Below are 22,452 nucleotides of genomic sequence, written 5' to 3' on the forward strand. Positions count from 1 at the left end.
GGCCCTTTTATTTTCTTGGAAAACTTTCTTGACAACTAGTATGTCAAGATGTCCCAGGCTCATCTCGTATATTTTCTGCCCCAGAACAAGGATCATTTGTTTCTCTACAAGACCCTATTTTCTTCAAATGGGGAATAATAAATCAGGATCATTATTAGGACTTGGGAAGCAAACTACTGCTGAGCTGGTCATTGTTTCTATCATGTTTTTGAAGGACAGAGCTAAGGATATTTATTAGGAATATGTATACTAGCTGAAATCTTGTGTGTGTGTGTGCATTTACATACACATACATATATAAACACACATGTGTATATAAGTTATGTATAAATATATAAAGGTAAAGTACTTCATGTTTTATAATGATATTCCTATTACATATGTGGTATTCAGGGTTTTCTACTTAACCTTTTCTATATTACATCTGAATCTCCTTAGTTTCACAATGAGAATTCTAGTTTTCTAGAACAATAGGGATGATGGAACTCAGATGAACTATAATTACATATCTTCAGTGTCTTCTCATATACAACAGTTTTAGACTAACAATGTTAATAATACTTTTATATCACCAATTATTATTTTTTTATTGATAGTTGATATATGCTATCCTCATCCTCCTCATTTTCAGTCATTGTCCTCTAACTAAATCATCATGACAGATGGGAACTGTGTGCTATTTTCTCCCCTTTTAGTTCTCATTTAGTTTAAGAATCACCCATTTAACGCTAATCTCTTCTCTACTATGTGCCTCTCTAGCCATTTTGTTTTCTTGAAGCTTATTCTTAAGTAAAATATTTAGGAGGGTCTTATAAGAACCATATTCTCTGAGATTTTGTCACTTGATATTAGTTTTACAGTATCCTTTACAAAGTCCTTTATATATGGAGGTCAATTTTCCTGGATATAAAATCCATGGTTCTTATGTTCTTTTCTTGAATAAGTTGAGTATTGTACTCAATTATTTTGTATAAAAATAGTTACTGAAAAGTCAGGTGATGATCTAGTTTTATTTCCCTTTCAAGTCACATTCTCAATTTTTTCCTCGTCTTAAGGACAATAATTTTACTATACTAAGTCTTGTTGGTCATCATAGCCAATATTCTCAGGTTCACAGTTTGTCTTTTAAGGTAAAGTTTAAACATTTATTTAAAGGAAAGTTTCCTTGAAATACACACTTTCATAATTTTCTCTGATGCTTTTCTTAGGTCCTTTAGAAACTCTAGTATCTGTATGCCTAATCCTCTTTATTGATCTTCAGTACTTATCACCTTCTCTGCAATCTTTTTATCACTTCCTTTGTTACTTTATATTTAAATTTTGTTCTTGTTTTTACTTTGTACTTCAGTACTTCAGTCTAAGACTCTACATTCTTTTTTCTTCAAATAATTTTCTATGAAATTTAACCATGATACTTTTCTGTTGTACATTCCTATTTGAATTTAATTTTCCCAAACCCGGAAAAAAGGGGATTGACTAGGAGTGTTTTTAACTTCCCAGAGCTCCCCCTTCTGCTACGTAAGGGTAGTGCTAAAAACTATGGTACATGCTTTCTGAGATTTTCTCTTTTGTTCCCCTCCCCCACTTCTATTTGGACTTATTCTTGCCTGCTTTCCTGTGGTCCTTCTCCTATTTAATTTTAACACCATCCTCAGTAAGAAAGGAGCCTTGAAGAGTTCACTGGAACTCGATTACTCTAGTCCTTTTAGGCCTTACTGCTAATCATTACAGTTCAACCTTCTTGGAAGATAAAATATACAGTTGTTTTGTGTGCTTGTTAGTCACTCAGTCATGTCCGACTCCTTGTAACCCCGTGGACTGTAGCCCGTCAAGCTCCTCTGTCAATGGGATTTCTCAGGCAAAATTACTGGAGTGGATGGCCATTTCCTTCTCCAGGGAATCTTCCCAACCCAGGGACTGAGTCTGGGTCTTCTCCATTTCAGGCAGATTCTTTACCATCTTAGCCACCAGGGAACCCACAATTGTTTTGGGTGGGACCAAATCAGAACACTGCAACTACTGTGTGTATTATCATCCTCCTAGTAATTTGCCAGATTAAAAATAAAACATCTACATATACCTGAAACCAGTACAACACTGTAAATCAACTCTACTTCAATAAAAATTAAAACAAAAAAAATTGGAAAAAGTGAATTTACACAAAAGAAGCAGTTTTTTTCCTCTTGTATCAAGAAGCTCAGATTTATTTTCTTTCACTGCACATTATTTCTGACTTCAGCTTCCTTGCTTTAGGAAACACACACACACACACACACACACACAAGCTAGAAAAGAAGACAATCTCGGAGAAGATTCTGAGCAAAGATCACAATGTTTCCTTAGATATTCAAATACATTCAAGGTTGTCGAAATTAGATGAGCTACCGTTGATGCCCGCTACTAACTCAAAAAGTGAAAAGAAGGCTAAAAGACCAGATTCTATAATTATAGGCTAAAAAATATAAACTCCCAAGAAGTAGGAGGTGAATTTAATACCTGTGGTTATAACATTTTTGAAGTATGTTCTTGCAGCTGTGACATTTGGAAAAACAATTATCAACTCAGCTGCAGTAAACAAAAAGAAAAATACATACATATAATATTCCTGAGGGGAAAAAAGCATAAATCCTGTAAAATACTAATAATGTAAACAAATTCAGCTTTTTCTTACATATATATATATATTATATAATCTCCTAATAACACACTTGTCATAACTTTATTTTTCAAGACATTGTTTGGATGTCTTATGCTTTATCTGAATATTTTATGCCATTTGATTATGTAGTATGTACATATTGTGAAATGCCAGAATATGTATCAAAATGCATATGCTTGAAGCAATAATATTATGGAAGTGAGATGATCACTATAGTGCTTTAGGACACATTTTCAATTAAGCAACCATTTGTTTAAAAACCAGGGGACCAAAATGTTCATGTTTTATTCAAAATTAATATCTTCATAAGGAAATTTTAAAATATCATGGAATTTTGCTCTTATTTTTTATTGTCTTCCCCATGGGTTTGTTAGTCATAATGATAAAAACTCAATAGTTGGGATTTTCGTTGCTAACCATCAGAAGTCTCCTGAAGGGTGAACATGTTCACTTAGCAGGAACTGATTGTATAAGCTGGAATGAATAACTCTTACTCAGGAAATTTAGTGTTCATTTATATGAAGGTGAACAATTCTTTCAGATCCCAAATATCATATGAAGATGTACACAGTGTGCATTGTTAACTTCTGCTCCCACACATAAACTTATTACTAAGTATATGTAAATACAGATCCCTGCTTAGTGGCACGAGTGGTAAAGAATCTACTTGCCAATGAAGGAGGCATAAGAGACTGGGGTTCGATCCCAGGGTAGGGAAGATCCCCTGGAGGAGGGCACGGGAACCCACTCCAGTATTCTTGCCTGGAGAATCCCACGGACAGAGGAGCCTGGAGGGCTACAGTCCACAGACTTGCAAAGAGCTGGACACGACTGAAGTGACTTAGCATGGCATGTTTTTAAATAAATCACAGAAATGAGTGAAATAGGCATTACTTTTATAATAGCTTTATCTAATTCACATACACATATATGATTCCCTATTTAAGGTGTACTATTCAATTTTTTATCTTTTGGCTACACCACACAGCATGTAGGATCTTAATTCCCTGACCAGGGATCAAACCCGCACCCCCTGTGGTGGAAGTGCAGAGTCTGAACTGCTGGACCACCAGAGAAATCCCTTAATGTTTTTTAATATATTCACAGAGTTGTGCAGTTATTACCACCATAAATTCTAGTATAATCAGGAGATGCAGGTTCAATCCTGGGTCAGGAAGATCCCCTGGAGTAGGAAATGGCAACCCACTCCAGTATTCTTGCCTAGAGAATCCCATGGACAGAGGAGCCAGACAGGCTATAATCCATGGGGTCCCAAAAGAGTTGGCCATAATTTAGCAACTAAAACAACAACAGTTCTTTATTCCTTTATTTAATTACTAAATCATATTCCCTTTAATGGCTATGCCATTCTTTATTAATCCATCTATCAGTTCATGGACATCTGTGTTGTTTCCATTTTTTGGCTCTTTGAGTAAAACTGCTAAGAATATTTCTGTATATGTTTACGTGTGGATGCATGTTTTCATTTCTTTGGGGTTTATCTAGTAGAGCTGCTAGGTCAGATGCTGTTTCTATATTTTTACCTTTTAAACAACTGCCAAAAAAAAAATAAATAAATAAACTGCCAGAATGTCTTCCATACAAGGAAATATAGGCTTAATGTAATGAGTTGGGAAGTACTCCTTCCTCTTCTATATTTTGGAATAATTTGTGAGAAAATGATATTAATCACTTTTTAAATATGTGGCAGAGTTAACCAGTAAAGCCATTTGACTATGGGCATTTTAGGGGTATTTTGTTTTTTAAATCTCTTCACTAGTATAGGTTATTCAGATTTTCTATTTCTTCAAGTGACTTTCAGTACTTTTTGACCTTCTTGGGATTTGTCTATTTCACCAAAGTGAACTAATGTTTTTCAGCTTTAACTGCATCTCATATATATTAATGTCTTCATTTTTAATTACAACAAAGTATTTTCTAATTTCCCTTGTGATTTCTTCCTTATCCCATTTGTTGTTTAGGAAAGTGATATTTAATGCCTACATATGCATTAATTCCCCAAATTTCTTTGTGGGTTTGGATTTCTAATTTAATTTTATTGTTATTAGAAAACATACTTTCTATGATTTCAGCCTCTTACATTTATTGAATCATGTTTCATGGCCTCATATATTGTCTTTCATAGATGGTATTCCATGTGCTCTTGAGAAGAATATTTATTCCATTGTTGTTAAATGGGATGTTCTATGGATATCTATTGAATCTAATTGCTTTATGCTGTCATTTAAATCAGCTATGTCCTTGCTGATCTTTTGCTTAGCAATTCTGTCCATTTGGGAAAGTAGAACACTGAATTATCCAACTATTGTTGAATTATCTACTTCTCATTTCAATTCTGGATAAATGTTTCTTCATTACCTGTGTACCCTTAGGACAATTTCCCCAGAGAGTAAATGCTTTTTTTAAAGTAATTTTTACCAGTTTTATCAATAGTTTTGCTAGGGAGTTTTTCCTACTTCCATTTGAAAGTGGAAGTTTATATTAATGTTTATAGCAAAGTATTCTCAATTCTTTGCCCTCTAATTGCTATAAGCAAATTTAGAGACAACAAGTTTATTCTGGTGGGGGAGACTTAAGAACACATGCAGAAGTATTAGTCCTTAAAGGCCCAGGATAACGAAATATCTAACAAGTGAAATTTCCAACTCCATAGTATTACCCTTCTCCAGAACACTCTGTTGGCAAGCTCTATCCACTGAGCTCATCTTATATTTTCCAATGATTTTTCCTCCTAGCAAAAACACAAACTATTTTAAGTCAGATACATGAAACGTGATGATTTAGACAGGATGGCACTAAAGGATAAAGAAGCAGCAAGACCAATCACTCCATCTTTTAATTCATATTCCTCAGGAGCCAGACTTGTTCAAAAAGTACGATCATATAGCAGAATTACTAGATATAAGCCCCCAGAAATAACAACTGCAAGAATATTGGAGATAGAGCAATGCAGAACATAGATAACCCATGAAAGCTGTTAATACATTTGATAACATGAGAAGCAACTTAAGGAGTGGTATATATACATGCATGAAGAAGAAAGTCATAGCCTAGATTAGGGATCCAAAGCTACTTCTAATTAGGGATCCAAAATGTTTTGTAGGGTATAAGAAAAGCTGCATGCTATATGTACAATAGAATGTAAGAGGGATATATTTGTCCAAAAATCTGGGTTAACTGAATCCAGGATTTGGAAAGCTCACATCCCAACCAAATCTCTTATTCTTCCACATACTTAAATATTTTAGGTATTCCAAATAATTCCATTTCTTTAGAAGAAAACCTTTAGACTTTTGTTTGGCATAGAAATACCAATGTGTCTACTTAAAACTTTTAATATCTGTCTCTTTAATTTATTCATTATTGATTATATTTATTTTACCTAGAAAATTTTCTTTAACCATAGAGGTTAAAGAAATTAACACATATTCTATCTCCAAGCTACTTAACTTACATCTGCCTTAGTATCAGTACATGTTAAATGGCAATAATAATAGGAGGACAGGATATGACAAATAACATAATCTATATAAAGTATCACTGTTATAATTTTATACTTTTCATGATAATTAATTTTCAAAATTAAAATTTCATTTATTTTTAGGTTGAATCAGTTTTGATAATAGGAGTGTTATAAATGAGGAAGCCCTTGTGTTGTGAACTGACAAAGAAGGAAAGAGATAGCACAAAGAAGAAAAGTATATCTAAATAGGTTTTAGATAATAATGGCTGCATTTAGGGATACACCAAGGTGTGAACAGTATCTAGTATTAATTAATAATTTTTGTTTGTGTTCATACAAAACAGGTACTTTGAACTGAGAAAATTACCTGCTCCTATGTTAAATAACAGTAGTAACAGATATAGTTTCATATGTTAGACAATATTGAGGATAAGTGAAAATAACTGAGCTGCTTGCTCCAGGAAATACTGGCCCCTGCAAAATAGGACTGTGAACCAATTAAAACAGCCAATTAAAAAGAACTTTTGTACTTTTCAAGACTAAGAGCTTGTTCATCATGACATGCTTCAAGATCCTTGATTTGCTGTGCTGGCCAATCCTAAGCTAGCATGTCAAAAATGTTGACCAACCCTAACTAGTACCCGTCCTTGCAAGATCTACCTTAAAATAATCAACTCTAGGCCCTAAAACTCTATACATGTTTTCCTCTGATGCCTTCCTCTAAGGCACTATTAAGACTCAAGATGGGTTCTTCCTTAAGTGGAAAAAAAAAAAAGTAATCTGATGCGATCCCATGAACTGTAGCCCGCTAGGCTGCCCTGTCCCTGGAATTTTCCAGGCAAGAATACTAGAGTGTGTATCCATCCCCTTCTCCAGGGGGTCTTCTCAACACAGGAATCCAACTTGGGTCTCTTACATTACAAGCAGATTCCTTACTATCAGAGCCACATAGGAAGCAATGTGGGTTCTTCCTTAAGGGCGTAGATCTAATAAACTTAACTTTTTGATCAAAAGGTTTTTCTGGTGGTCTCTTCAGCAGACAAAACATGACATCTTTCATGGATACAAATGTACATATCATTGGGACTCAGGATGGCAAAATGATATAGAAAAAATTTTATTTATTAGATAATTTGACTTCATGTACTAGCCTTACTTTTCAAATACTATTATTCCTTTAGAGTTGTTATTCAATATAATTTAAATTTAGATATTCTAACACTTTATTAATTAAAAAAAAGAAAGATTTCCTCTTACAAATGTAGTTTTATTAACTGCATAACTAAATTTACAATTAAAATGTAGGATTTGTAATAAAATTTAAGTTACATTTTAAAGACTTTCCTAATGACTACATAGGGAATATGGTTGAATTTAACACCCACTCTCAACCCATCTATGCCTACACATTTCTATCTAAAGATTACTGTTGTGAGAACATATTTATTATGATTTTCAAAGCAACAATTGACAGTTGATAATATTGTTAAATATCTCACAGGTATTTAAATAATCTCTTGGTCTTACAAATTAATCAATTTCTTATAAATGTATACTATAATAATTATATTTTCCTTCTTTCCCCTGTGCTTCATTTATAAAACAGCATAACAATGTTATATGAGTTGAAATTCAGATACAAACCAAGAATAAATGTTTTTTATTTAAAACATTTAAAAAAGAATGTATCTTAAAAAAAAATTCAAGAATACACTGTTAATGACTGAACAGAAGAACAAATCACAATTATTAGAGTTTGAACTGAGAGACATTTTTAAGTATGTTTTCAATAATACTATTTGGAACAATTCAGATTAAGCTATTTTTGGCAGACCTTTCTGTCAATTTGCTATTAGTGATGAAGCACTAATAATTCATTCATTATGTCTTTCACTGTAGATGTTATGCTAAAATAAAAATCTTGTTTACAATATACATTTTCTTAGCAACACCTGTATCCATAGAATCAAAGCAGTCTTTAGTACAATTTGCTTTATCATATATTCTAAATTAAATGGGATCTACATTAAAGAGGTCTCTCAATTTTACATTATATGTAAATGGAGCAATTGAAATAAAATAGAGCACAGAAAACACACAGAATACTTTTCAAAGGTAGAATTCGAAATTAAACCCAAAGCCTTTAACTTTGGTTTCATTTTCTTACTATTAAAACAAAAAAGCACCATTAAATAAATTACTGTAAAAGTGACTGCTAATTATCTTTTTGGGAAGCAATAAATTCCAGTCCATGTAAAGAGATGATTTGTTGTTGATATTTTGTTGTTTTCTCTTCAAAAGTGAGATTGGTTTCTTTAGGTATTAACATTGACCCTGGCTTCAAAAGCTTTTACCAAACAGAGCATATCATAAGCACTGAAGTTTGAGACTCAGTGATTATTATAGCTGCATATAGGTGGAAATGCTCTTTCAAGGTTATTTTATTTCCTATTTGCCACACTTCATACCACAGAGTAGTACCTAAAAGTTAAATGCATTTTCTTGAAATGAGCCACATGATAAAACAGTGCATAAGAAGAAGGCAATAGGGTGCAGTGCAAGTGTGCTGTGAAAATGAGTAAACCAGATGTCAGCAATGCTTGAGCTCAGTTGTGGATGTGTTAATTTTCCCCTAGATCTGCTCAGGAAGCTGGCAGGCAGAATCCCTTGCCTCACAGATCAGGGAAATAGCTCAGAGAAGGCTCAGAGGCAGAAAATGCAATTGACAAGGGAAATTCACTGAAGCTTTTTTTTTTTTTTTTTTTAAAGAAAGTAAGATTGTTTTTAAGTAGTTTTGTTGTTGTTGTTTGTTTAAAAGCAGACTTTGGTAACTTCAAGATATAGAATATAATGGAACAGAATAGGATTTATTGAACTCTAGGTAACCTGATTGAGCTAATCAACCACTATTCTTTATTGCATGGATCAAACAGAAGAATGAAAGACAGTTAGGGAACATTATTCTCTGAGTCTACATGAAAACTAAGAGTTCAACTCATGTGTTTAGACTTTGTAGACAGCATTTTTCTCCAATATCAAAATGAAATATTTCAACGAATACTTGCATTCATTCTTGCAATGGTTTGTTACGAATGTAAAACAACATTTCACTGTTATCATAACTGTTTCATGATGAAAATGAAGCTCCAATACTTTGGCCAGCTGATGCAAAGAACTGACTCACTGGAAAAATTCCTGATGCTCGGAAAGATTGAAGGCAAAAGGAAAAGTGGATGGTAGAGGATGAGATGGTTGGATGGCATCACCAATTCAATGGACATGAATCTGAGCAAATTCTGGGAGATAATGAAGGACAGGGGAGCCTGGTGTGCTTCAGTCCATGGGGTCACAAAGAGTTGGACATGACTTAGTGACTGAACAATAACAAAATCATAACTCCTTATAAGTAATGATATTTTGGTTTAGAATTAACGGGTTTTTCAATTTATGAAATCAAAATAAAATTTAAAAATTAGTCCTTTCTAATATAGTGTTCCTACAAATATTCACTTAGAAATGTCCCAGAGTCCACTAGCTTTCCATCAATATCTATTCTTCCCATCTCCTATAATAACAGAACTATGGAATTTCAGCTGTATGTCTGACTGCCCCAAACACTTTATTTTACAACATCTCTTGTAATCAAGTTTGGTTATATGACTAATGGCCAATGATATATATTAGAAGTGGTACTTGCAACTTTTTCAAAATGCTCTTAAAATGAAAGAGGTATGGCCTTCTCTTTCCTCCTTTCTGCCAACTAGAATACAGACATGGCAGGTGGAGAGCCAGATTAGAGTTAAAGCATCTATCCTGAAGCTTAAGACTCTGAAAACAAGAAACCCATAGTCTGACATAGGAATGTCCTACCATATCTGGATATGTATGGGGGACTTCTGTGAGAGCAAAACAGGTTACTGTTCTGTTTAATTCACTGCTACTTTGGATTTTGTAATTGTTAGTCAAGCTATTTCAAGTTCTTTCTATGTATCAGGAACTGCTGTAGGCAGTAAAGGAAAAAAAAAAAAGTCCGTGCTTTTACAGAAATTGTATTCTGATAAGGCTAATAAAAAATGGCTTAAAGGATGGATGATCCAAGACGAAGGACTTTCTTTTTTATATAAGGAGGCCAGTAAAGTTCTATGAGAAGGTGACATTTGAGCAAAAACCTTAAGGAAATACAGAAGTGAATCATGTAGAAATCAGAAGAACAAAAAAATTTAAATCCTTAGGTAGGAGCTTATTTCCCCTTGAAGGTTAGACTATCAAGAAGTAGGCCAGTATAGCAGGAGTAGAAAAAATGGTAGACAGAGAACTATAGAGAATATAAATACTCATAGGCTATTAAAAATATATGGCTTTAACACTGGTTGGGATGAAAGGCTTTTGGAAAGAGTCTTGTACAGAGAAGTAATATATTCTGGCATGTATGCAAAGGCATGTATGCAAACTTTGATAATGGGTTAACCTGACTAAAACGAAGTTTTTCAGTCTTGCCAGATGTTGAAAGGATATTTAAAAATACATGATCCCCTAGTGCAATATTCTGGGGAAAGACGTGTGAATTTTTTCCAAATATAATCCATGATTTGCACATTTGAATTGCTATGATCCATATACAAAGACTTTATATTCAGCAATATGTGTGCTATTCACATTTAATTTTCACAACAATTCTAAAATACTATGATTTCTCATTCTACATGTGTGGACAAAGTGAATAGATGCCTCTCAAGGCTACAAATAAAATAATTAGTAGAGACAGTTTTCATACTTGTAAAATCTGAGTCCTTTTTAAATTTGCTTGCCTTTTTAGATACTCTCTTAATCATTATGCAGTATTGCATTACAGTGAGACTACCCTATAGCACATTTAAAGAAAGAAAACAACTGTGAAATGACTTTTCAATTAATAAGGAAAGAAATCAAACCATACAATCAATAAAGCACATCTGACAATTCACATATTAACCACAATTATACTTTAGCGCATTTCTGCGTCTTCAGAATAAAGGTAGATTTTTGGGATTTAATTTCATTTAAACTTGTATTAAATAAATGGAGTAGTTCAAAAAGGGTTAAAAAGTCCCAAATTCATAGTAGTTAATAAAAGCCCTTTGAGGGTTTGTTTATTTCTAACTGGTGGAGAATTAATTTGTCATGCTCCAGGGGGTGCCAAGCTCCAATTAACACCCCATGTGTGTGGCTAGCACATTTGTAATGGATTGGCTGTATAGTATGATAAAGCCAAGAAGCTCAGGCCCCTGTACTACCAATTGCTGGTTCTATAGTTTCTGGGCCTCATATTAAGCCAGGAGTAGATAAAAGCACTTAGATAGCTCATTAGTTGCTAACTGAAGACTGGAACATCATCCCCAGCCATCCTCTACTTGGAAGATATCCAAAAAGCATTTTGATTAGATCACCTCTAAGAGTGCTGTCCTGACTATAAGACAATAGGCAACAATTTTTTTTTCCCCTGAAAATTTCAAGTCAAATTCTTAAACTGTATATTTAATGCATTCACATTTATACAAAATGGCATCTACTAGCTTCATCCAACAATCAGTCAGCTTAATAAATAATCAAACTACAACTAGGTATGTAATAAAGTAGTCAGATTTTTTTTTTTTTTTGTAGTCAGATTTTTTAAAATCCTATTGTGTTACCAGTATATAGTTGTGTACTGATCAAAGAAATACGTTGACTGAGTTCTGATATGAATTATTAAACAATAATTTTGACTCGGGTTGTTGAAAGGAAGAATAGAGTTTCAGTTTTCAGTCAGTGCCTTTTTAATGTAATAAAAGTAAAGCTTCTTGTGGAATTGCAAGGTCGCTTCTGTAATTATTAATATTTCCTAGCCTTTGTATTTAATATGGCAATGCTTGTAATCCAGAGTGAAAATGATGGAGATTTTAAATGATGGAGAAATAACTATAAATGGAGCAAACTGAAAAATTAATAAAATAAAATGATGGGAAAGAACTGGAAACTGCAGTGATATAAGTGAAGTATCAATAAAGAGAATTGTGCCAAGTGCAATAATTATCAGTCATCTTATAGCATGATTTCCCTTCAGTGTTAACTGTAGTCCAGTCATCTTTTTTTTTCCCCTCAGGACTGTAGGGATGGGAGTGGCAAACTAGTACACTATACAATGGAAGCACTCATTTGTAAAGGTTTTGCTTAATTCAGTATAGTAAAATTCATGTACTCCTCTTTTAGAGAAAGATTTGGAATTCTAGTAAGTATGTCAAATGGTAACCTTCACAAATAAGAATGAATTACAGTTTTATTTATTTATTAAAAAAAATTTTTTTTTCATTTATTTTTATTAGTTGGAGGCTAATTACTTTACAATATTGTAGTGGGTTTTGTCATACATTGACATGAATTAGCCATACATTTACATGTATTCCCCATCCCCATCCCCCCTCCCACCTCCCTCTCTACCCAATCCCTCTGAGTCTTCCCAGGGCACTAGGCCCAAGCACTTGTCTCATGCATCCAACCTGGGCTGGTGATCTGTTTCACTATAGATAATATACATGTTTCAATGCTGTTCTCTCGAAGCATCCCACCCTCGCCTTCTCCCACAGAGTCCAAAAGTCTGTTCTGTACATCTGTGTCTCTTTTTCTGTTTTGCATATAGGGTTATCATTACCATCTTTACTGTTTTAAAACATTGCAGTTTACTCATTATCTCAGTCCATCAGTGAGTGCCTTAGATGATCACACCTATTGACCAGTTTTGTTTTGTTTTTTTCCTTAATCTCCTTTTCCCCATCATTGCCCATTCTGATCCCGTACTTAAATAGTAGGCTTAAAGTTATTTCATTTCAATTTGAAACCATATTTTGAATGAAAACTCTGAGAGGAAGCAATAAGAATGCACACTCTCTCTTCCCTATCATCTTCTGGAGTACACAGTACTACTTTTAGGAGACTCGAGAAGATGTTCATTGATCCAGTTACCACAGGTCTCTGTTTGGTGAAGAATATAGACAAATAACAGGGAGGCAAAAGAAAAGACTAAGAAAACAGACAGAAACTGAAAATAGTCAAGTTTTTTCCTCTACTCAGACTGTTAAATGACATCATCTCACTTACAGTGTCAAAGAAATAAGCAGTCACTTTTGCTGTTCTTTTATTTTTATTTTTTTCCTTTAAAGAGGACACTCATGAAACTTTTTCTGTTTAAAAGCATCCATTACAGAAAGGAACAGAATACTAACAACAAGCCATCCAATAAAACCTTTCATTGAATAATGAAAGAAGGATGATATCGATATATTTTTTTAATCTGGTCAAGAAATTTCTCTGTAACAGTCTTTGGGTGCCCAGAGTTCTAATGGGCTTATGACTGCTAATGGCTTTCTAATCTCATAGTCTGTAATGTTAGAGTTTTAAATCTATTTACTTCAATTTCCTGACATGCATCAGAGACAAAGAGGGTATTTACTGGCTTTGTGGGCTTTGTATTACATTTTTTATTACATTAAAATGTACCCAGACTTTTACATCAGCAACTCAACTGGATGGTTTTGAAGGAAGGGCTAACAGAGAGAGAAAAGTAAGTAAATATATAATTTCAGAACTATCATCATAAAAGATACAAAGGTTCATGTTAGACTCGCAGAATGTAAACCTAGAAAAATTTGCCATTTTTGTTCCCCCAGCTTGTGAGTTTTAAATCAGTCAGATGAAACAAACATAGTTCTCATCTATTTCATTTACATTAGATTATATTTACACTATCTTCTGTTATTTATTCCATAGCCCTTCATGGTTCAAGCTCGTGCCTTGCTTTCACACCTGAGTTACATCTTGTATCTATAGCTAATATAGTTGTACTTTCTCTTAGTAGAGTGATGCAGAGGAGGATCACTTGCAATGCCCGAGATAATTCACTGAGTTTCTCTTGTTTTGATTTTCCTCAGATATAAAATAAAAAGTAGAATAAATGCTTTCTTACCTCAAATCTTAAAAGCAGATCATGTATGTCAAAATTTCTTTGTAAGGGTCCACTTCTTAGGGGGAACCAAAGTATGGTCTACACTGGAGAAAAAAAAATGGAGAAGGAACGCAAGTAAAAAAAAAAACGCCAAATAATAGCATATACTTTAAAAATTCTATTCATCTAATTCTATTCACCAGCACTCTCTCTTAAAAATAGCAGTGTGAAACAACTGCTTAAACGTGCACCATTTATTTTTAAAAAATCCATAAAAAGCCCACTTTTTATAATTGAGACAAATAAAAAGATAAACTAAAATCAAGATTTTAGAAAATTCAGTATATTTCAAATATTAATTCATTTATTGAGCCAGTTATGAACAGCCAATTGTCCTTTTTTGAAAAATTATTTCACATATTACTTTATATTAGAATATAGTTGACTAGCAGTGTTGTGAGAGCTTCAGATGTACAACATAGCGTTTCAGTTGTACCCACTCCTTTCCAAATTCTTTCCTCTACCCTTCCACTATACTTTATGCTCCTCTTACAGTGCTTAATACATTATTTTTATATCATATATATGTATACATATATAGATGATATGTGTATATATGTATGTGTGTGTGTGTGTATATCATGAAGTCCTATGAGTCACACACTATTTTATAAGTTCGGTACTAAGCAAGAGTGCTTGGTATCAAGTAGAGTCTCAATCATTTTGGTTGACCAATTCACTAAATTGTTAATTTAAATCTATTTCAGGTTATAAATGATACAATGCAAAATCATCATTTACTTAGTAATTAGATAACCCAATAAATGTGTTTGCAAAAGCTTATTAATACTATGTACTGACAACAAGCAGTTTTCTCATTGTTCTTCCAAAAATCAGAAATTTAATCAGAAAGGAAAGGAAGAGAAAAGAAAGTTGAGGGAAAGCAGGGCAAGGCAAAAGCTAGAGAATTGCCTGGGATGTTTATACTGCCAAGAAGAGGTACGTATCACTGTCTCGCAAAATTCTCTTGTCAGAACTAGTCCAGTGGCCCTGCTTGATCAGAAGAAGGTGGAGGAATGTGGGAAAATACATGGCTATTCAGTGGACATTCAAAGTTCTGCCACAGGAGAGAATAACAAGACTAGCCCATCCAAGAAGCTACTCAAGGTTACTTTGAGGAAACTGTTCTAACAAGCAAGGGAAGTTTCATAGAAAGTGGAGAAATATTAGCATCTAACAGGCCAGTCTTGTCTATAATTTTTAAAAAAAGGGGTAACACTAAATATGCTGTAAGGCAAAGGGACACAGCCAACATTGGTCTTGATGAACAGACTAGTGTTAGCAACTGCATTAATTTATAACAAATTGTCTTACAGATGATTTAGCAGTGGTTAAAAACACCAACACTGGGGCAAGAATATGTGGTTTCAGTGTATTAGCTGTGATTTCAAGCAAGATACTTAACATCTCTGTAAATCAGCATCTTCAACTATAATTGCAGAGATTAGATGCACCTAACTCAGAGTTATGGTGAGGATTAAAATAATTGATACTTGTGGAAATCTTAGGTACTGCCTGGCACATAAAAATAATAAATTTGTATTTATAACACAACTACAATTTTTGAAATCATTAAAAACAAAAACAAGTGGAGATCAAGATGGCAGAGTACAAAAATGTGTTCACCTCCCCCCACAAACACATCAAAAATGTATCTACATGTGGAATAATTCACATTAAAAAAAAAAAAAAGTGAAGGCTGTTGGGAGATTTCTTATACAACCAAAGCTGCAAGAAAGAGCCTCATATAACCTAGTAGGATAAAAAGAGAAGACAACAAATGAAAAAAGAAATCAGGACAGGAGGACTCATGCTCTTCAGAGGGAGCTGTGAGAGAGATGAAAGATTTGGTGGCCCTAGGAAACCACTGGCTAGGAGGTGCACTAGGAGAGACAGCTTGAGTGAACTGGACTCTGCCTGAGAAGAGCGTGCACAGTGCTGGCTTGCTAACAGACAGGGCGGACAGAGACCAGCACTGACAGTTGTCACGTCATCACATGTCTTGACTCAAAACAAATGCCTGCTAGTACATGCAGTGCCTAGGTACTGAAACTCAGGCTCTAGTGGATAGACCCAAGGAGAGGACTCAGTTTAGCTGCACAGAGGAAGCGGAAGGAACTGAAGTGTGGCCTGGGGCTCCATGGTTAGCTTGCACATGCCAGGGGCAGAGCCAACATCTGAGCCAGTTATCAGCACTCCCTCAGTGAGAGGCAGGTCCAGGACCAGCTCTTCTGGCAGCAGCAGACTTTTTTGGAGTGTACACGAGTGTCCCGTGGTGTCATGAAACTGCAGGGCCCCAGGAGACAGTCTCTGGGGAATAGCACACGGCTGCTCTTTTCTTATGGAGAAGGCAATGGCACCCCACTCCAGTACTCTTGCCTGGAAAATCCCATGGACGGAGGAGCCTGGTAGGCTGCAGTCCATGGGGTCACTAAGAGTCGGGCACGACTGAGCGACTTCACTTTCACTTTTCACTTTCATGCATTGGAGAAGGAAATGTCAACCCACTCTAGTGTTCTTGCCTGGAGAATCCCAGGGACAGAGGAGCCTGGTGGGCTGCCGTCTGTGGGGTCATACAGTCGGACACGACTGAAGCGACTTAGCAGCAGCAGCAGCTCTTTTCTCAGTGGAGCACTCAAGTCCTGTCTACATTCACTGCAACATAGAATGAGATCCAGGGTCTTCTATTTCAACAACTAGGGAGCAGACATTGCCCTTCAACAGAGCTGACAGCCACAGAATAAAGAGAAGGCTTCACCCAACATCCAGTGCAGGCTTTGGTAATGGCAATACCAAATACATCCCTCATCAAGAGGACAATGTCCAGCACACTCTGAAGAAGATGTGGCAGGAATCCATATCAAAAACAGCCCTCACACCAAAAACGCTGGACAATCTATGCAGGAAGGCTCCCACATAAAAGCAGTCCTTCAAAATCACAGTAGATAACTGTTTCTCCTAATTCACAGAGTCAGAAAAATTTAAGTAAAATGAAAAAGCAGAGGAAATATTCCCAATTCAAAGAATAAGAGAAATTCCTTGAAAAAACAATTAAACAGACCTCTCTTGTCTGTCTAGCAGATCCTTAGTTCAAAAAGGTGGTAATGAAAATGCTAAAGGAAAAGACCCTGATGCTGGGAAAGATTGAGGGCAGGAGGAGAAAGGGACGACAGAGGATGAGATGGTTGGATGGCATCACCAACTCAATGGACATGAGTTTGAGTAAATTCTGGGAGTTGGTGACGGACAGGGAGGCCTAGCATGCTGCAGTCCATGGGGTCACAAAGAGTCAGACACAACTGAGTGACTGAACTAAACTGAAAGGAATTAAAGGAGAATACTGATAGAAATGCAGATCACTAAAACAAGGAGCTAGAAACTATGAATAGGAATCAGTCAAATTAGACAATTCAACTGTGGGGATAAAAACTGAGCTAAAGGCAATAAATAGCAGACTAAATATGCAAAGGAATGAATAAGTAATCTGGAAGACAGAATAATCTAAATTACCTAATCAGAACAGCAGACAGAAAGACAAATCAAGGAAAAATAAAATCAACATACAAGATCTATGGGATACTATAAAGTTTGTCACCCTATACATAATAGAGATTCCAGAAGATGAAAGAGAAAGGGGATCAAAACTATATTTAAAGAAATTATGGCTGAACATTTCCAAACTAAAGAAGGAAAAAGATATCCAGGTACAGAAAGTACAGTGGGTCCTAAATAAGGTGAAACTACATAGACACATTCCAAGACATAACATAATTAAAACGGCAAAAATTAAAGACAAAGAGAGGATTCTAAAGGCAGTAAGAAAAAAAACACAAAAAATCAGTTACAAGGGAACGTTCATTAGGCAATCAGTTGATGTCTTTACGGAAACTTTACAGGCCAGAAGGACATGTCATGATATATTCACAAGCCCATTATCTCCATCTGCATCTCCATTCCTTCTCTGTGCAAACAGGTTCATGAATACCATTTTTCCAGATTCCATATATATATATATACATATATATATATGCATTAATGTAAGTTATTTGTTTTTCTCTTTCTGACTTACTTCAGTCTATTTAATAGGCTCTACGTTCATTCACAAAGTTCTGAAAGGGAATAACCTGAAACCTAGGGTACTCTACCCAGAAAGATTATCATTAGAACAGAAGGAGAAACTAAAAATTTCTCAGATAAGCAAAAGCTAAAAGAATACAGCATACTAAACCTATCCTGAAGAAAAAATATTGAAAAATCATTTCTAAATAGAAAAGGAAAGAGGATGACACAAGAGGAAAAGCAAATATATAAAATGATTGAAGATCATTATTTAAGTAATCAGCTAGCACACAGATTAAAACATAACAAAAGTCTTTTAAAAGTGATGCTAGTTACAATGAAGAGAAAAAAGATAAGCATGAAGAGGTAAAATAGGACATGAAAATCACAAACTATGGAGGAGGGTAGTAAAAAAATGCATAAAATTTAGTTTGCTTTTTTTTTTTTTTTTTCCTTTCTGGCTCTGCTGCATGGCTTGCAGGAAGTTCCCTGACCAGGGACTGAACCAGGTCACAGCAGTGACAGTGCTGAGTCTTAACTGCTAGACTGCAAGGGAACCTCCAACTATTATCTAGATGTTATCTAAATATCTAAATGTTATCATTTAGAATGCATTTGAACTTACATGACTATCGATCTAAAGCAAGTAGATATAGTTATGGGTTAATACTGAAAACCAGGGTAACTACAAACTAAAAACACACAACAGATTCACTATAATCAAAAAGAAAGAAACTGAGGAATTAAACTAAAATACAAAAGAAAACTATTAAACCACAGAAGGAAAAATAAAAAAGAAGAGAATAACAAAGAAGAATTCTAAAATCAACTGGAAAAGGTTTAAAATTGCAACAAATACATACTTATCAAAAATTATTTTAAATGTCAATGGACTAAAAGCTCCAACTAAAAGATAGAGAGGGGTGGATTAGATTGGGGGAAAAAAACAAACAAGAACCTACAAAATTTTGCCTGCAAGAGACTCACTTTAGGGTGAAAGATAAATAAATATTTAAAGTGAGGGATTGGAAAAAGGTATTTCATACAAACTGAAATGACAAGAAAGCCAGGGTAACAACACATATCGGACAAAATAAACTTTAAGATAAAGTCCATAATAAAAGAGAAAGAAGGACACTATATAATGATAAAGGGATAAATACATGATGAGGATATTACACTCATTAACATGTATGTACCCAATGTAGAATCACTGCAGATGGTGACTGAAGCCATGAAATTAAAAGACACTTACTCCTTGGAAGGAAAGTTATGAGCAACCTAGATAGCATATTAAAAAGCAGAGACATTACTTTGCCAACAAAGGTCCATCTAGTCAAGGCTATCGTTTTTCCAATGGTCATGTATGAATGTGAGAGTTGGACTGAAGAAAGCTGAGCGCTGAAAAATTGATGCTTTTGAACTGTGGTGTTGGAGAAGACTCTTGAGAGTCCCTTGGACTGCAAGGAGATCCAACCAGTCCATCCAAAGGAAATCAGTCCTGGGTGTTCACTGGAAGGATTGATGCTGAGGCTGATACTCCAATACTTTGGCTACCTCGTGTGAAGAGTTGACTCGTTGGAAAAGACCCTGATGCTGGGAGGGATTGGGGGCAGGAGGAGAAGCAGATGACAGAGGATGAGATGGCTGGATGTCATCACCGACTCAATGGACATGAGTTTGAGTAAACTCCGGGAGTTGGTGATGGACAGGGAGGCCTGGCATGCTCCGATTCATGGGGTCGCAAAGGGTCGGACACGACTGAGTGACTGAACTGAACTGAACTGAATTGAACCTAATATAGATGCAACTAAAGACATAAAACAAATACTAACAGACATAAAGGAAGGAATTGACAGGAATATATTAAGAACAACAGACCAAAAAACCCACTGACATCAATGGAAATATCTTCCAGACTAAAATCAATAAGGCAACAGAGATCCTAAATGACACAGCAGAACAGTTGGACTTGATTGATAACTGTAGGACACTAAACCTAAAAGAATACAGATACAAGTTCTTTCCAAGCACACATGGGACATTCTCCAGGACAGACCATATATTAACATAGAAAATAAGCCTCAGCAAATTTAAGACGATAGAAATTATTTCAACAGTGAACTCAAAGAGGAAACCAGAAAATATCTCAAGACAAATAACAATGAAAATACAACCTTACATTTTCAATGAGATGCAGAAAAAGCAATTCTAAGAGGGCAGTTCACAGTAATACAGGTTACACTCAAGATATAAGAAAAATCTCAAATAAACAATCTAACTTACCACCTAAAATAATTAGAAAAGAAGAGCATTCAAAATTTAAAGTTAGCAGAAGGAAAGAAATAATAAAGACAAAAGAGGAAATAAAAGCATAGAGATAAAAAATACAATAAAAGATCAATGAATCTATGAGCTGGTTACTTGAAGGGATAAACAAAATCAACAAACCTCTAGCTAGGTTCACACACAAAAAAGAGAGGACCCAAATAAACAAAATAAGCAACTAACACTGCAGGAATACAAAAAAATTCATAAGAAAATACTATGACCTATATGCCAAAAAATTACACAGCCTAGAAGAAATGGACAAGTGTCTAGAAACACAGTCTGCATAAATTGAGTCAATAAGAAACAGATAATTTGAATGGACTGATCACTGTAAATGAAAGAGAATCTATAATTAAAAAAAAAAAAATACTGCAAACAAATATCCAGGACAGGACGGCTTTACTGGGGAATCCTATGAAACAAAGAATTGGTAGAATTTCGTTCTCAAACGCTTCCAGAAGAATGAAAAAGAGGAACATTTCCCCAAAGTCATTTTGTAAAGTCACTGTGCCCTGATAAAGACCTATATACTAAGAAATATAAACAATGACAAAGAAACTGAAGAAAATTCAAAGAAATGGAACTATACTTCATGCTTTTGTAGTAGAAGCATTAATATTGCTAAGATGGCCATACTATCCAAAGCTCTACAGATTTAGTGCAATCCTTACTAAATTATCCATGATATTTTTAACAGAACTAGTTCTGTTCAGTTCAGTCACTCAGTTGTGTCCGACTTGTTGCGACCCCATGAACCGCAGCATGCGAGCCCTCCCTGTCCATCACCAACTGCTGGAGTCCACCCAAACCCATGTCCATTGAGTCAGATAATCCTAAAGTTTATAAGGAATCACAAAAGACCCAGAATTACCAAAGTGATCCTCAGGGGGGAAAACAAAACCCAAAGCTGGAGGCATAACCTTCCCAGATTTCTGACAATACTATAAAGCTACAGTAACCAAAACAGCATGACACTGGCACAAAAACAGACATTAATCAACGGAACAAAATCGAGAACTCAAATAAATCCACACATCTATGGTAAATTAATCTTCAACAAAATGGGTGAGAGGTACAATGGAGAAAATACAGTCTCTTCAGCAGCCAGTGTTGGGAAAGTTGGATAGCTGCATGTAAATCAATGAAATTAGAACACTTCCTCACATCACATACAAAAATAAATTCAAAATGGTTTAAAAATAAAGCATAGCACCATAATACTCCTAGAAGAAAACATAGGCAAAATATTTTTTACCCGGGGGTGGTCCTAAGATGGCAGAGGAACAGACGGGGAGACCACTTTCTCCTCACAAATTCATCAAAAGATCATTTGAACACTGAGAAAATTCCACAAAACAACTTCTGAACACTGGCGGAGGACACCAGGCACCCAGAAAGGCAGCCCATTGTCTTCAAAAGGAGGTAGGACAAAATATAAAAGATAAAGAGAGAGACAAAAGAGTTTTAAGGATGGAGATCCGTCCCGGGGAGGCAGTCATGAGAGAGAAGAAGTTTCCAAACACCAGGAAACCCTCTCACCAGTGGGTCTGTGGGGAGTTTTAGAATCTCAGAGGGCAACATAACCGGGAGGAAAAAAGAAATAAATAAAACCCACAGATTACGCGCCTAACTGCAACTCCCAGTGGAGAAGTAGCTCAGATGCTCACATCCGCCACCAGCAAGCGGGGGCTGAACAGGGAGGTGCAGGCTGCATTGCTTTGGGTATGGACCAGGCCTGAATGCCCTGAGGACAACCTGAGGGAGCTAACATGAGATAGCAACCCAAACTGTGGGCTACCCAGAGAGGAGGAAAAAAAGAGAGAGAGAAAGAGAGAACTTTCCCGCGAAAAGCTCTAATCTAAGGCACTGCTGGGCCCACACACAGAACAAAGGACAGAGCAA

At 35.3% G+C, this 22,452-nt stretch overlaps 1 long non-coding RNA gene across 1 annotated transcript in view; it reads right to left on the bottom strand.

The window, feature by feature from the left end:
* Positions 1 to 22,452, bottom strand: part of LOC122686126 — a 248,883-nt gene that overhangs the window by 140,174 nt on the left and 86,257 nt on the right. Inside the window, exon 2 of the long non-coding RNA XR_006338628.1 lies at positions 14,122 to 14,204. This is a non-coding gene — a long non-coding RNA (uncharacterized LOC122686126). The remainder of the gene's footprint in view (positions 1 to 14,121; positions 14,205 to 22,452) is intronic.

Source organism: Cervus elaphus, chromosome 29 (assembly GCF_910594005.1).
Source record: "Cervus elaphus chromosome 29, mCerEla1.1, whole genome shotgun sequence".
Taxonomy (NCBI): Eukaryota; Metazoa; Chordata; class Mammalia; order Artiodactyla; family Cervidae; genus Cervus; species Cervus elaphus.